Source organism: Protopterus annectens, chromosome 5.part0, assembly GCF_019279795.1.
Source record: "Protopterus annectens isolate FY-2018-M chromosome 5.part0, PAN1.0, whole genome shotgun sequence".
Classification (NCBI taxonomy): domain Eukaryota; kingdom Metazoa; phylum Chordata; order Ceratodontiformes; family Protopteridae; genus Protopterus; species Protopterus annectens.
The window spans coordinates 277,884,678-277,898,858 of NC_056735.1; the positions used below are offsets into that span (position 1 = coordinate 277,884,678).

General features: G+C 38.7%; 1 protein-coding gene across 2 annotated transcripts in view; it reads right to left on the minus strand.

The window, feature by feature from the left end:
* Window positions 1-14,181, minus strand: part of ADGRG2 (adhesion G protein-coupled receptor G2) — a 465,660-nt gene that overhangs the window by 166,562 nt on the left and 284,917 nt on the right. The window lies entirely within an intron of this gene.

Sequence of the window (14,181 nt, forward strand, 5' to 3'; positions counted from 1 at the left end):
GAACTGGGTGCATATGTGCTACCTGATTAATAGGAACTGCAACACTGGCTGCAGGATGGACAAAGCATCACAGGAAAGGTTGAGTGAGGTGGACAGAGGGTAATAAGCATTCAAAGAGCTCTATCTCATAGACAGATTGATAAGATCAATATGTATGTATTGTGCCTGGCATCAGAAATCCTTCAGATTGGGAAGACTGCTAAACACAGCCACAGGCAGTACCGTAAACTTTCCAAGGAAACCTAAGCCAAAGAAGGGCCTAAAGGTAAAATCTCAGAAAACCAAATCCTGTAACATTAAAGTGCCAGAGGACACCTGACTCTGGCAATCATGTTCTATGAAACAATGGTTTGGTGAAGGTATGAACAAATGGACCAAGTGTCCATGATGTAAATCTTCACAGTACAGACATTTCTAAATGAAGAATTTTTCCATCGAATGGTGAGCCATCTGATTATAAAACAAAATGTAGTTAGCAATCTTCTTAGAAAAGGTTTTCTTTGTCACTGCAAATACTCCAACCCTCCTGGAGCAGGGGATATGAACCGCTGTTTTACCTTTTTTTTTAAACTCATGTACCCTGTTCAGGTAAAACATGAGATGGTAGGTGCACATCCAGTATGTGATAAGCTCTTTTCCTCTGGATTATGTTTCTGGAAAGAAAACATGGATATGAAGAGACTGGTTTAAGAACAATTCTGAAATCATTTTAGGAGTAAACAAGTGTTGTTTCATGGGAATATCCAACACTTGTGAAGGACCAGACAAAGCTCCCTGTAGATAAGTGTCTGAAGTTCTGAGATTCTGTGAGGAGAGGCAATAGCCACCATGAGAAACACATTTTTAGAGAAAAAAACATTTTTGCTTCAGCTAAACCACTATGATCATATGCAGTCTGGACAAACTCATTAATCTTGAAATTCATGTCTCAATAAAGACATGGACTTTAAAGACTGGTCAAAATACAGAATTCCTTTAAAGAACTATTTGACCAGCACATACTGAGTCACAGTCCTGCCTAAATGAAAGCCTACAATAAGCATAAATACCACATAAATGCAAGCTGTCTGTGGAATAACTGAAATTCAAGTCCTATAAGTGCCTGAGATATTTGACTTGCAGTGGCATAGGATACCTCATCATCCATATTGAGAACTTTTGCTACTTAGCATAATAACTATGATGAGTGGAAGGATTCCTGCTGGCCTCAATTACCTTAAGACTAGTGATGGAAAATCTGTCAGGAAGGGGTTTTAACATGTAGCCACACCCAGAATAAGAGCCATCTTTAATGCCACATGGTGGGGGGCATTCTTGGCTTTCACTGACACAAACTTCTGTACTGCCAGAGACCTGAAACTAAATCCTTCTCATCAACCATCATTACAGGAAGATAAAAAGCACTAGCATTTCTACTTTGAATTTTGTGATTAAGTGCAAAGTGAGAGGTATGTGTACAGGAATCTTCTCAGCTGCAAAGGGGAGAATGCATGCAGAATAAATTTATCTTTCTCCTGCTAAGCCAAGCAAAAGAGTTGGAGGATATTTTCCTAGGTGGTGACCAGGTTGATTTCTGGAGTGCCATGACCAGTCATGAATCTTGAATATTTAGCAGCAGGAGAGAAAGATAGGTGTATTTCAGGGAATACACAAGAATGTTGATTGGATAACTTTAAGGACAATGACTGTCTACAGTTTACTGCCAAACCCACACTACCTCTGTCCACACAGGTGGCATAATCACATGCCACCTTGTCTATTTACATAGCACAGCATGGACTGTTACCATACTGGGCAAGGATATGCTTTGGGTTCAACTCCCTCTCCCAACCTGTCAAGGTAAAAAACACCGTCCAGAACACCAGATGGATTATGAGAAGCACAATCTACTTGAATGTCCACTTCCCCTGAACAGTGCAGAAGTTTAAGAAGACTTCTCATCCTACTAGTAAAGTGTTCACTATAAGAACTTGTTACAGGCTCTGCTGTGAGAAGGAAATACCCACAATGAGGATGACAGGACTATTCCTATCTCCAAAGCTTGGTCATGCTTGGTCATACAGGTCTAATACCAGAATCCATGTAGTGATCCTGCCACCACTGATACCTTAAATTCCACATTATACCATGACCACCCATTAATATTCCAAAACGTGCATGCTGATTGGCCAGCGTGCACGTTGTAAATCGACTTATACTAATGGAAAAAGGTCCGGTCGCCCGGACTTTTTCCATTAATATAAGTCTCTTTTAAAACACTGTCTTGCTATGTTAAAAGAGTTTAACATAGCAACACAGGTTTAAAAAAAGCAACGGAGATCTCCGTTGCTTTTTTAAAAGCTGTCTCACTATGTTAAACTCCTTTAACATAGTGACACAGTGTGTAAAAAGCAACGGAGATCTTGCTTTCTCCGTTGCTTTTTTTTAAAACCTGTCTCGCTATGTTAAATAGGTTTAACATAGCGAGGCAGCTTTAAAATAAGCAACGGAGATCTCCGTTGCTTTATTTTAAATCCAGAAACATCAGATGATAAACCCATTTAACATAGCGAGACAGGTTTAAAAAAAAAAAGCAACGGAGAAAGCAAGATCTCCGTTGCTTTTTTGCTATGTTAAATGGGTTTAACATGAGACAGCTTTAAAATAAGCAATGGACATCTCTGTTGCTTATTTTAAAGCTGTCTCGCTATGTTAAACCCATTTAACATAGCGAAACAGTAAAAAGCAACGGAGATCTTGCTTTCTCTGTTGCTTTTGGCCACAGCTCTGATGTACTGTGCAGGCATGCGCAGTACATCAGAACTGCCGCGGATACCAGACAGCTGCGGAAGGGCAGCAAAGAGGCATTATACAATGCTATTATTTAAGAAAAGTAATTATTTATTTTCTTAAATAATGTCATAGTATAATAGCAATAACCCACTTCTGAGTGTGGGTAATGCAGGATTTACCCACGGTTGTCGCCCTCGGGACCAAACCAGGCCAACCATGGGTAAATCCCGCATTACCCACATCCAGGCGTGGGTTATTGCTATAATAACACCTACATCTTGAGAAGTGAAAAAAAGCTTCATGAAGATTGTGGCCACCATCAAATCCAGAAACATCAGATGATACAAAGTTTGTGCCCTTCTCTGGATCCACACCCAAGTTGCTTTGGTCATGATTTCCTACCACCTCTGTCTAGGCAAGAAAAACCTCTTTGTCATCAACCAGGTCCTGAGCTTCAGTGAATAGCTTTACCTTAATGAAGGCAGTTGTCTTGGCCAGGCTTGGATATAATTTATCTCAGATGAAGTTCCTGCCAGGGGATACAACCTCAGCAACTGCCAAGGGAGTCCCACAATAGTGTCATCTGTAGATAAGGATATACACAGATGTTCTGCTTCTGCAAGGCCTTCACTATTATGACCAGTAACACGGTAAATAGTCCATAAGAAGAACACAGTCTAAACTGCAGCAATTTGTAATGAAAGCAGGTTAACTCAGAATGAATTCAAGGAATCACCAGTGCAAACTCCAGATAATGATGAGTCAAGCACTGTCAATCATATCCATAGACATCATCCAGGCACACTGTGTAAGCACAGGCATGCCTACAGACAGTGTCAATCTGGAATATGACACACTGGATTTTCTAGTTAAAGTTGCTGAGGCCTGTGATGGGACATCTTTTACTATCCCCATCAGAATTAAGGACAGCAGTCAATAAAACTCCTGGCCACATTCAAATGATGGGACATTCTTTATTTGCCTTCTTTGAGAAGTACAGTCTGGGTTTGTCCCAAGATCTCTGCAGAGATGGATTTGTCTCTGAGTAGAATTCTTTCTGGGGATGACAGGAAAGTTTTAAGAGGTGGATGTCCATGTTCACATCAATAAACTAAATGGTCTTTTGCAACATCTCTTTTAGCCACAATTAATTTGGAGAACTACTCAGGACTCTGACTACTGTATTGGTGGTGCCACAATTTCTGGGACACTTGGGCATGATATTCAGTAGAAGCAAGACAGCCAAACCTTTGGGGACCCTTTTCACTCTGTGAGTGGAAGGTTCTTTTTTGGAGTTTTGCCTGATAAGGATGAAGCTGCAGAGGGGCTGAGGGTGGTTCATAAAGTCTCTCCATTTTGCAAAGTGCCTGCTTCATTCTTCAGGTGTTCTTAACCATGCCCCATGAAGCCCGAATGTAGAGGTCCTCTCAAGTGACAGGATCATCCAGGATGTTCTGCCTAATCTTGTTCTTAAAGGAATTCCATTCAAGCACATTCCATAACTTGCTGCTTTAGCTGTAGTGTTAGTAAAGACAATATTATAGGAGACACATGGAAGTCCACTGTCAAAGCTGTGGCAATGGTCTTAACCATTTACTGCAGGGCTTACAGCTTTCCCAGAGACTGCTCCATCATATAGAACTGAAACCTGGGGGGTGATAGAGAGAGAGAAAGAAAGAGACAGTCAGACTTAAGAGATCTGAGTCCCAGAGTGGTTGAAGAAATCAGTGTCCTGCCTATCCTGTCTACATTTAAGAACTTTACCTCAATGGAGAGACAAAAGGTGGCCTTGCCACTGAGAATTATGTCAGATTCCATATAATGCACAAAAGGCAGTCTTCAGACACTCATGGAAGTCTTCATTCTACACAGCTACAGGTCTATAGAGGAAAGCCACCTCTTTTGGGGAAGAGAATGCAATCTAGATACTACCAGGCTCCTAAGACAACATCCTTGAGTACAGGATGTGGGTGGGATGATTCAAGACTTCTTTTCATGTGTCAGATAGTCAATTACTAATTTTTGGGAATGCGTTAAGAGAGGCAAAGACCAGTCCATAAAGGGCTTTCTGACCCCAAGTGTTTCTCTAAAGCAGGGGATCATCTTGGGGAAGTTAAAAAGGAGAAGTTTCAATGTCCTTATTAATTTAAAAAATAAGGGCTTCTGGAAGATCTGAGTCTTCTTTGCAGGACTCATATGGGAGAGGGAGAACTACATCTTCTAAAATCTACCTCCAAGATGAAAAAGTCTTACTATGCTTGGCCACAACATGCAAGGTCAAGCATGTGCTAGATTAGTGCTGGAGGTCAGGCAAATGGTCACTGGTTCTTACGGAAGCATCCACTGAAGGTGACATGAAAACTGGATAGGCTTGCATGGCACCTGGTAGTGGCATCAGCTTATGCTCTTTAAGGGTGTGATTCTATACCCACTTGGTCAGATCTGACACAATGTCAAACTCACTGATACATGTCCTGCAAGTTATGTTGTACGAGGCCCAAGTGAACCCTCCTTGACTGGGGACACTAAGCCCTAAGGGAAGCTTAAAGATTAATGTTCTTGGTCCTGTATGTGATTATGAAGTGCTAGCCAGTCGAACTCAAAGGACAACTCCACTGGTGCAGACCATTAGATGTATTTCCACCAAAGAACACACAATTCTGACACACTAGAACTTACCCCCAGCTCAAAACTTGATAGTCTTGAGGAAAACCAGTATTATCCACACCCATTTATGGATTATTTCTAAAATATGTATTATTATTTATTGCCTTTGTTTATCAGGATTGTCGAACTGGGTGCAAAAAGACCTGTTTTCAGTGGAGGATCAGGGAGAAAATCTCCACCTGAAAAAGAATTGATAAAGGACATTACAAGGACCATTTTACAGACATTACAAATACAATTTTAACAAAGTTAACAGTAGCATTTCAGAAAGAAAAGTAGGACTTATTTTAGAAAATAACATAATAACAGAAAAATGTTTCAGAGATACTACATACTAAAATACTGATAGAAATTGCATAAAGAGGTACAGGAATTATTGGAGTTATGTAGTCTGTGGAAGTGAAATATTTCTTGCATTCAGACAGAAAGAATAAATTAAGAGTTAGACAGTATTAAGACAGAAGAAGACAAAGAAATAGAAGAAACCAAAAAAGAGAGAAGAAAATTTTAATGTAGGATTGTGAAGGCTGCCAATCTAGCCAGATAGGATTTTATACATAATTCTATCATTTGTAAATATGAATGTTGAACTACAGACTTGTTTTCTTAATTGAAAGAATATGCTGTGAAATGTTGAACTTAAATCAATGTAGCAATATTGCCCTCTGCTGTAAAGAAAGCTAAGAAAATCATTTCTTGTTTGTCCTTTGAAGTTCAAATTATTTCATTAATGTCTTTGATGTTTACAATTCGGCTCTGGCTGGGCTAGATGAAGGCATCCTGCCTATTGTTTTAACTTAAGGAATAATTACTAGAGTTTACATGTGGAATGCCTTTTATGGCTGTAGTTTCCTGCAGCTGCAAGATAACAAAAGAATGTAGTATCTGTCAGCCTGGGAACACCAGAAAAGTGTAAAAAATGATGTAATGCTATCAGAACTGCAATAGCAATTTAAACAGAGAGAATCAGAAGGCATTAAGCATTTTTGTCTTGATCATCCAACTCACAGCACTGTCTTGCTCTTATGTAAGTTTGTCTTAGATTTGTGTTTTCTTTTACAAATAGCTAGGAACTAGAAAGATTAGACTAAGTGTTTTTCTGTGATGTCAGAACTGTACTACTGATTTATTTTAAGTATTTCTGTGTGATCTGTAAACTCTTGACTAGCACTGTCTGTGTAGTAGAAAGTATTGTCTTGTGGTTTTAATTATTTATTATTAAATATTTTAAAACCTTTTAACTGTGGCTGGTTTGTGTAGAGATAATTTAAGCTCTAGAGTACATTGCATATTTATAGAGTTTACTGTCCAAGTCACTCCAAATAAGCTTTGACTGTTTAGTCACACTTACCAATTGGATAATAATATTGCACAGTAATAACTGGACACCCTTTTAAGGGCCTTTGAGTAGCTGATAAGTATTAGCTGGGTGGTGGCAGTGATTTCTACCATATAATCTGGGTAAAAGGGGCACAGCTGGAGAACCTGTGCCAGACTTCCCTAGAAGTGTCTGTGTGGTTGTATAAACTCTTATCTCAAAGTGTGTGTGTGTCAGCTACTTAGGCAGGGACATGAAGCACTGGCTGGAAAGAGAGGGTGCTGGAGATTTTAGCTTGCCTAGCTGACTGAGATCTCGACCCTATAGCTGTGCCAGTGCGGAGTCTTATTGGGGACCTGGAGAGCAAGGGAGTGACCAGCCCCAGACTGGCTGTGATCTCTGTGTGCTCTTAAGGGAAATTGCACTTTACTGTGTGTATTTGTTATCCTTTCCTCATATATGAGACGCCCTCTTTGGTGTTAGTGGTGAGGATTGAGGCTCCTTGATTGCTGGGCCAGGTCCCGGGCATCACAAGGATAAGCATTCAAGTAAGTTTATAGTTGTGAGTACAGGCTAGGGAGATGATGACAGAAAGGATGTCAGGGGAAAAGGAAATACGACAAGCTAAGTGATCAGATTTGAGGGGTGCCATATCAATGAGCGACAAGTATGAAGCACTTAGTAAGAGAGGAGGTTTTGCTGAGGGGTAGAGGAGGAGCTAGAGAGGAAAAGTAGAGCAGGTGGTGGGAATGCACTGCATGTTATAGTGCTGTTACTACTTTGGTTTGGAAGTCAAAGAAGGCTGAGTTGGTGGTGGTGATTAGATTTGTATGTTTGCCATACTAATTTTGTGTGCTATCCTGGGGAGGAGCACAGACATTACCATTTGTTAGTTAAATACGATTTCAGCTTTATTTTGAAAGAGACTCTAGGGTGTTCTTGTTTTAGGGAGTGAGGAATATCATTTTAGATTTTGGATATGTTGGATGAGAACACAGAGTCACCAGATGACTTGCTAGATTTGGTGACATGTATAAGTTTGTCAATAGATCAGAGTGGTCTAGATTGTGTGTAAAGTTGAATGAGGTTGACATGGGGTGGACATTTTTCTGGTTTATAGATGAGATCATGAGTTATAAGGAGTTGGGAATAGGTAAGATAGTGTGGGAGCTCTAGCCAGTACAGTTCACTGATGACTCTGATAGGGGCAGTTAATGGCAGATTTACAATTTTATTGTAACATTGGTCTAATTTGTTTAGTAGGTTGGATTGTATGTTGGTAAATATTGGTGCGGAGTAAAAGAGTATAGACAGAAAGAGAGAATTGTAAGAAGTTTTCTTGCAGAATTGGACAAGAAAGGTTTAACTATATAGAGAGAACCTAGCCTTTGATGAGCTTTTTGACTGAGTGCTGCATATGCTATATAACAGATGATTTTCAGATTTTCATCTATATATACACCTAGCAATTTGATATGGGAGACAAACTTTGTTTTTGTGTTGTTTGCAGAGGTGAGAGATCAGTGGTGTAGCTAGAGTTTGTGCGGCCCGGGGTTGTCTTTGAGTTTGCCGCCCCTCCCCCTCACAGAAATCATAGTGATATGGGCCCCCCCATACAAAGCACCCCCCTGCAGCCATTTCAGTGTCTCATTACTATACTATATATAAATGGCTAAATGGCTATTTCTCCCCATTTACCATAACCACTGTAATGTGCATACTGCTTTACTTCTACAATGATTATTTGGATTTAATTTTAAAAAATGTATTTTAAATTTTATAGCACAAACACTGATAGACATCTGCTAAACAAAGCAATACAGTTTCACAATGAAAACAGACTTAGCATTAGAGCTTCTCTGCCCTTGTAACTTACATTAATTGAAAAAGCATTGAAACCCACATTCAAAGACAATGCATCTAGCCAGTGGCAGATAAAGTTTACCTTTGGGCTGTTTTCAAATCATAGGTCCTTTACACACATATTTAAAACCATGCAAACATACATGTGTTCTTTGATTCAACTTCCTGATGGTATTAACTTATATTTCTTGTTTAATACAACACATTTGGTAGAGCTTGTTTTAAATTTACTGTTTTGAACATTTTCCAGTAAGCAATGAAACAAAATGTATGACTCAATAATGACAAAACTGCCCAATTCAGAACATTTCCATCATATAAGCCAACTCAAACTTCTGTCATTGCAGTCCACCAATATCAGTAAATATGCACAATCTCTGCAGAAGTAAAAGTCATCTAAATCAGTCCACATCAAAGATATCTGTAACTAAGAGGTTGCTGCTAGCAAGCAACTTTATATCAATGTTTCATCTAAAATAACGTGCCTGCTGCCCTTGAAGGATAAACTGCCTATATTACATTAAAAAATGATAAGTTAGTAATACTGCAATAGGAAATGGATGACAAACTGACAACAGGTTCATAGTTATTAGGTGTCTTATCCAAAGGAGGACATTCTCAGGACTGCAGCATCCACCCCCTTTGAACTACAACACAGTACAGTATCAGCAATCCATCTACATACTGTGGGAGCAGAACCCACAGCCTTCTGCATCAAAAGCAAGTATACTACCTGTTACGCTAACAATGCAAACAGACTTGGTATAAACAGTACTAAACTTCTCTTTGCCTGAAGTTCTCAGCTCCTTGTAAAATCTATGTGACACTGAATTATATCTGTCAACTTTGCAGCACAAGAAATCTGAAAAAAGCCAAAATTTATTGGGGGGGGGTGACGACGACAGAGGGACAAAACCAGAGACACATTTTAAACATTGTTTGTGTAACCTTAGAAAGTTGCTAGAATAAAATATTTTGTGTTACCATGCATTTCCTGGAAGATAAGAAGACTAAAACTTAAATGTCATTATTTAGTGAATTCATTTCTCACTGATTTGCCAGAAAACCACAAATTTTAAGAGGAATAGACCAAAAGTATGAGCCTAACATTTCCAAGTCAGGACAGTTCCTTGAATGGGTAGAGATTTCAGGCTCTTGTTCCTTGTACACAAGGTACAGGGTTTGAGCCTGAGTAACACCTAACTGGGGCATCTCACATCACACACACACACACACACACACACACACACACACACACACACACACACACACACGCACACACACTTGCTTAAAAAATATCTCCTTAATTGTTGCAGTTGAACTAACTTTACACTTGGAATTCCCTGCATAAACATCCACTCAGCTCCTGGCTTGCATGTGAAAGTAGTGTTTAAACGTCATGTATGGCACATCAACAGTGTGATGTGAGTGGATCGGAAAAGTGCCGCCCGGGGTGGACAGCCCCTCACGCCCCCTCTTACCTATGCCACTGTGATAGATTAATTGTTTTGCTGTATGTTTGGGAGTAAAATTAAATTTCTTTTCAGTACTAGTTATCTGTCATGAACCTTGCTTGTCTTTAGTGGTGCCAAAATTCTGATGCAAGGGTACAGGATGAATCATCTAAGTTTGTTGACTATGATAACCAGACTGGATAAAAAGCTGATTTCGAAAAAACTGCCATAGGAAAAAATGAAAAACTCCACAAAAAACATTTTAATAGATAAAACCAATAAACATAAAGAGCTTTTCATCCAGTCAAGTGACCGGACTTCATCAGACAAATCAACAAAGTGCACCACAGCTTTTAAATAGAAAACACTCCCCCTACCATGTGATTATCCACCAATGAATTATAACCAAAATCAGGTCAATTATTTAAAATAGTAAAATCAAAAGTTAAAAATAAGGTTATGAGTTTTAAATTTCATATAAACTTATATTACTAATTACTTAGAAATGTATGTGAAAAAACAGTCTTTGTAACAAATTCAAAATCAAGATGACATACACATAGGCTTAAAACAGGAAAATGATAAATATTCATATTGTACTCATATTATAAACTATTGCTACAGTATAATACATACATGCTACAGTATTCTGATAGAAACATTATTAAACCTTAGAACTAATTATTCCAAGCATTACCTAGACAAACTTCTCAACTTCAAAATACATGTAATTGGTGCAATGTCATTTAGGCCCGGGCTGTCTACAAGAGTCCAGACGTAACTGCCATAACAACTCTCATCTTTCGAGCAGTAACTGGAAAGGGCCCCATCTAATATCGGGTACAATCTGCTGAATAATCCTAAAATGAAATACATGTGATGGATAACTAGTGCAGTGTCTTGCCAAAGCATTTGCTATTTTACCCTTACTAATACTGTAGGTATGTTCATATACCCTTTCTCTAAGTTTTCTGTTGGTTTTCCCGACATAGAATGCTGGGCAAACTTGACACTTGGCAAGGTAGACCACAGATTTTGAATTACAGTTGTATCTCCCATCAGTTTTGTACATTCTATTCCTGATGGTAAAAGTAGACCCAGAGGCCATATATTTACATGATTCACACTTATACATCCCTGATGTCTATGTACAATATGCTTACGTGTTTCCAAAAGGGCCTTCATATTCCTACCCCTTTCAAAATCATAATAGGGCATTTACCTACTTTTTCCACAGTCTCCTTTTCAGTGAAAAGTAAGTTCTAATTCCTTACCAAGATATTTTTAATACTATAAGCATCTAAACTGAAAGGTGTAATAAAATTAACAACATAGCCTACTCCCCGAGATTACTCTCCTTGCTCCATCCCAACGGAGCTTGCCACGTCAACATTCATGGAACCCATTTGGGTCCAAGCATTGTCAGCTACATGAACATTACCTAAGATAGATCTATAGGTCCTAATTCTTCTTTCATGTTGCATTTCATAAGTTAAATACATAATCATAGATTCAGGTTACCCCCTTCGTAAACACATTTGTTTTAACACTTCACATGGGAAACCTCCTCATCAGTGACTATTCTTGCCGTTTGCACCAATTGGACCTTAATAACTGATCTGAGCACTTGATTCAGGCACAACCAGCTGGGGGAAGTGCTACAATAACCTTCAACTTGAAACAATTGGATTATAAGTTGTTGAAGATTAAGAAACTGTAGTTGGAGGTTAACTATTTTATGGAATGTAACAAGGAAGGCATTGTTCCCAAAGGTCTCCGTTCATGACAATATCCCACAGGGATGGAGGCAGGGTCTGCTTTCCACTAAGAACTAGTGCAATTGTTCAACAAGCAAGGCTTGGAACTTATTAATTTGATGTGCAAACATTACCAGACAACTATAGATAGTCTGGCATCTAAGATTACTGAACTTGACACGCTAATCAGAACTGACCGCGATTTTTTGCAGTATCAGTTTGACTATAAAATAATTTTTACGACCATCAGTCAGCAAATAAATAAATGTATGGAAACCAAAATCAAGAAACTAAACAGAAACCTTAATGATTATAAGAATGGGACAGCATATCCTGAACCACCCCCTTCACAAAATAGGAATTTTATTGGTCGAGGGCCTACACACCCCTACAACCAACATGTCAACTTGGAGACCAACAATGAGGAAGTGACATCAACTGACTTAGGCCCAAGTAACTGGGACAGAGATAAGCAGAATAGGCAAGTTTCTAGTACACCAATCCAAAAATCGAACAACAACTCGAGATTAAAAAAGATGCCTTTCAGCAGCAGCATCAGGATCCTCAGGGTTTTTACAGGGTTCTACGGGGCAGAATCACCAACGGGTCTACAATACAGGGGGAGCCAACAAGAAGAGAGAGTAACTACTTGTCCCACAAATTTACCCATTGATAATGGAAATGGTAATGAATGTAGGATAGTCATTAACAAAGATTGTGATTTTAAAATCTACAATTTCTCTAGTTTTGATACAGACCCGGAGTTAACTGAACTTTTCTCGATGGGACTTACTTTCGTACCTTCATTACGTTTTGAGCTTCCTAACACTTTAATAGACTTAAAATTATATATTCAAAAGTTAAATTTGACCCTCTTGTTTGGCAATAACTCTGTGGAACACAATGGTGTGAGGGTTTTAAGTACCTATAACCCCTCCATACACTCATTATTGTTGTTTGATAATATGTGTGAATTTGACCTTAGGGCTTTAGCTGACCAATCAAAGTTAGAGAACTGTAATACATCTAAAAGGGAAACAGAGGCACTACTACACTTAAATCTTTAACAGTTAGAGTACTAAAGCCTGACAAGGGGGTGGGTTGGTACTCATGGACTCTGAGGATTACAAGAGGATGAGGGTTGTTTTTGAAAGTGATGCTTACGATAAAGCAAGCTTAAATTAACTGAATTTGGCATATAATCGCATTAGAATTTTTTTTGAATGACCTGTTTATTGATGGGATGGTAGGTGTTCATACACTGAATTACCTGTCAACTCTTGCACCAAGAATACCCGCTTTATTTGGCATCCCTAAAATACATAAGAGTATTAGTAACCCCCCAATGAGGGTGTTAGTTGATGCTAGATCTTCTATTATGTATGCTATTGCAAAGTTGGTAGATTCTATTTTAAAGAAATATATGGATAATAAACAGATTTGTAAGGATTTGTGGGCATTCCTCATTGCTATCAATGAATATGATTATAGCAAGGATATGAACTTCCTTAGAATAGATGTTACAGACTTGTATTTTTCGATTCCACAGGAAACAGGCATAGAATGTCTGGTAGATAGATGAAGATGGTATGGAGCCACAAACCCTGAAGTTAGGCTTATTGAAGCATTACTAGATATCATCTTGTCAAACAATTTTGTTATATTTGACAATGAGATATTCTTACAAAAAGTTGGGTGTAGCAATGGGCTCACCATATGGAGCAAGTTTTGCTAACTTGGTGAAGGCCCATTCGGAGCAACAATACATTTTCAATTGCACTGATGTTAGTACAATGACTGGGTTTTACACTAGATGCCTTGATGACATTTTTGTTATATTTAAAGGGAATGTAGATGCTGCAGACCAAATGATTAGTTACCTGAACAATACTACTAGTTTCCTGAGGTTTAGTAGTAACTTTCAGGATGGAAGGATTGCATATTTAGATGTGGACCTGAGGAAAGATAAAATTAGAAAACAATCTTCTGCAAGAATACATCGTAAAGAAACATATTCAAACTCTATGTTGCACTTTACAAGCTTGCACCCAATTTACCAAAAAAGATCAGTTATTAAAGGCCAATTGGTGCGAGCGGCAAGAATGGTCACTGATGAGGAGATTTTCCTTGAAGAATGTGAAGTGCTAAAACAAATGTTTTTACAAAGGGGGTACCCTGAATCTATGATTATGGATTTAACTTATGAAGTGCAACGTAAAAGAAGAATTGGGACCTATAGACCCATCTTAGTTAATGTTCAAGTAGCTAACAATGCTTGGACCCAAATGGGTTCCATGAATGTTGAAGTGGCAAGCTCTGTTGGGATTGAGCAAGGAGAGCAATCTCGGGG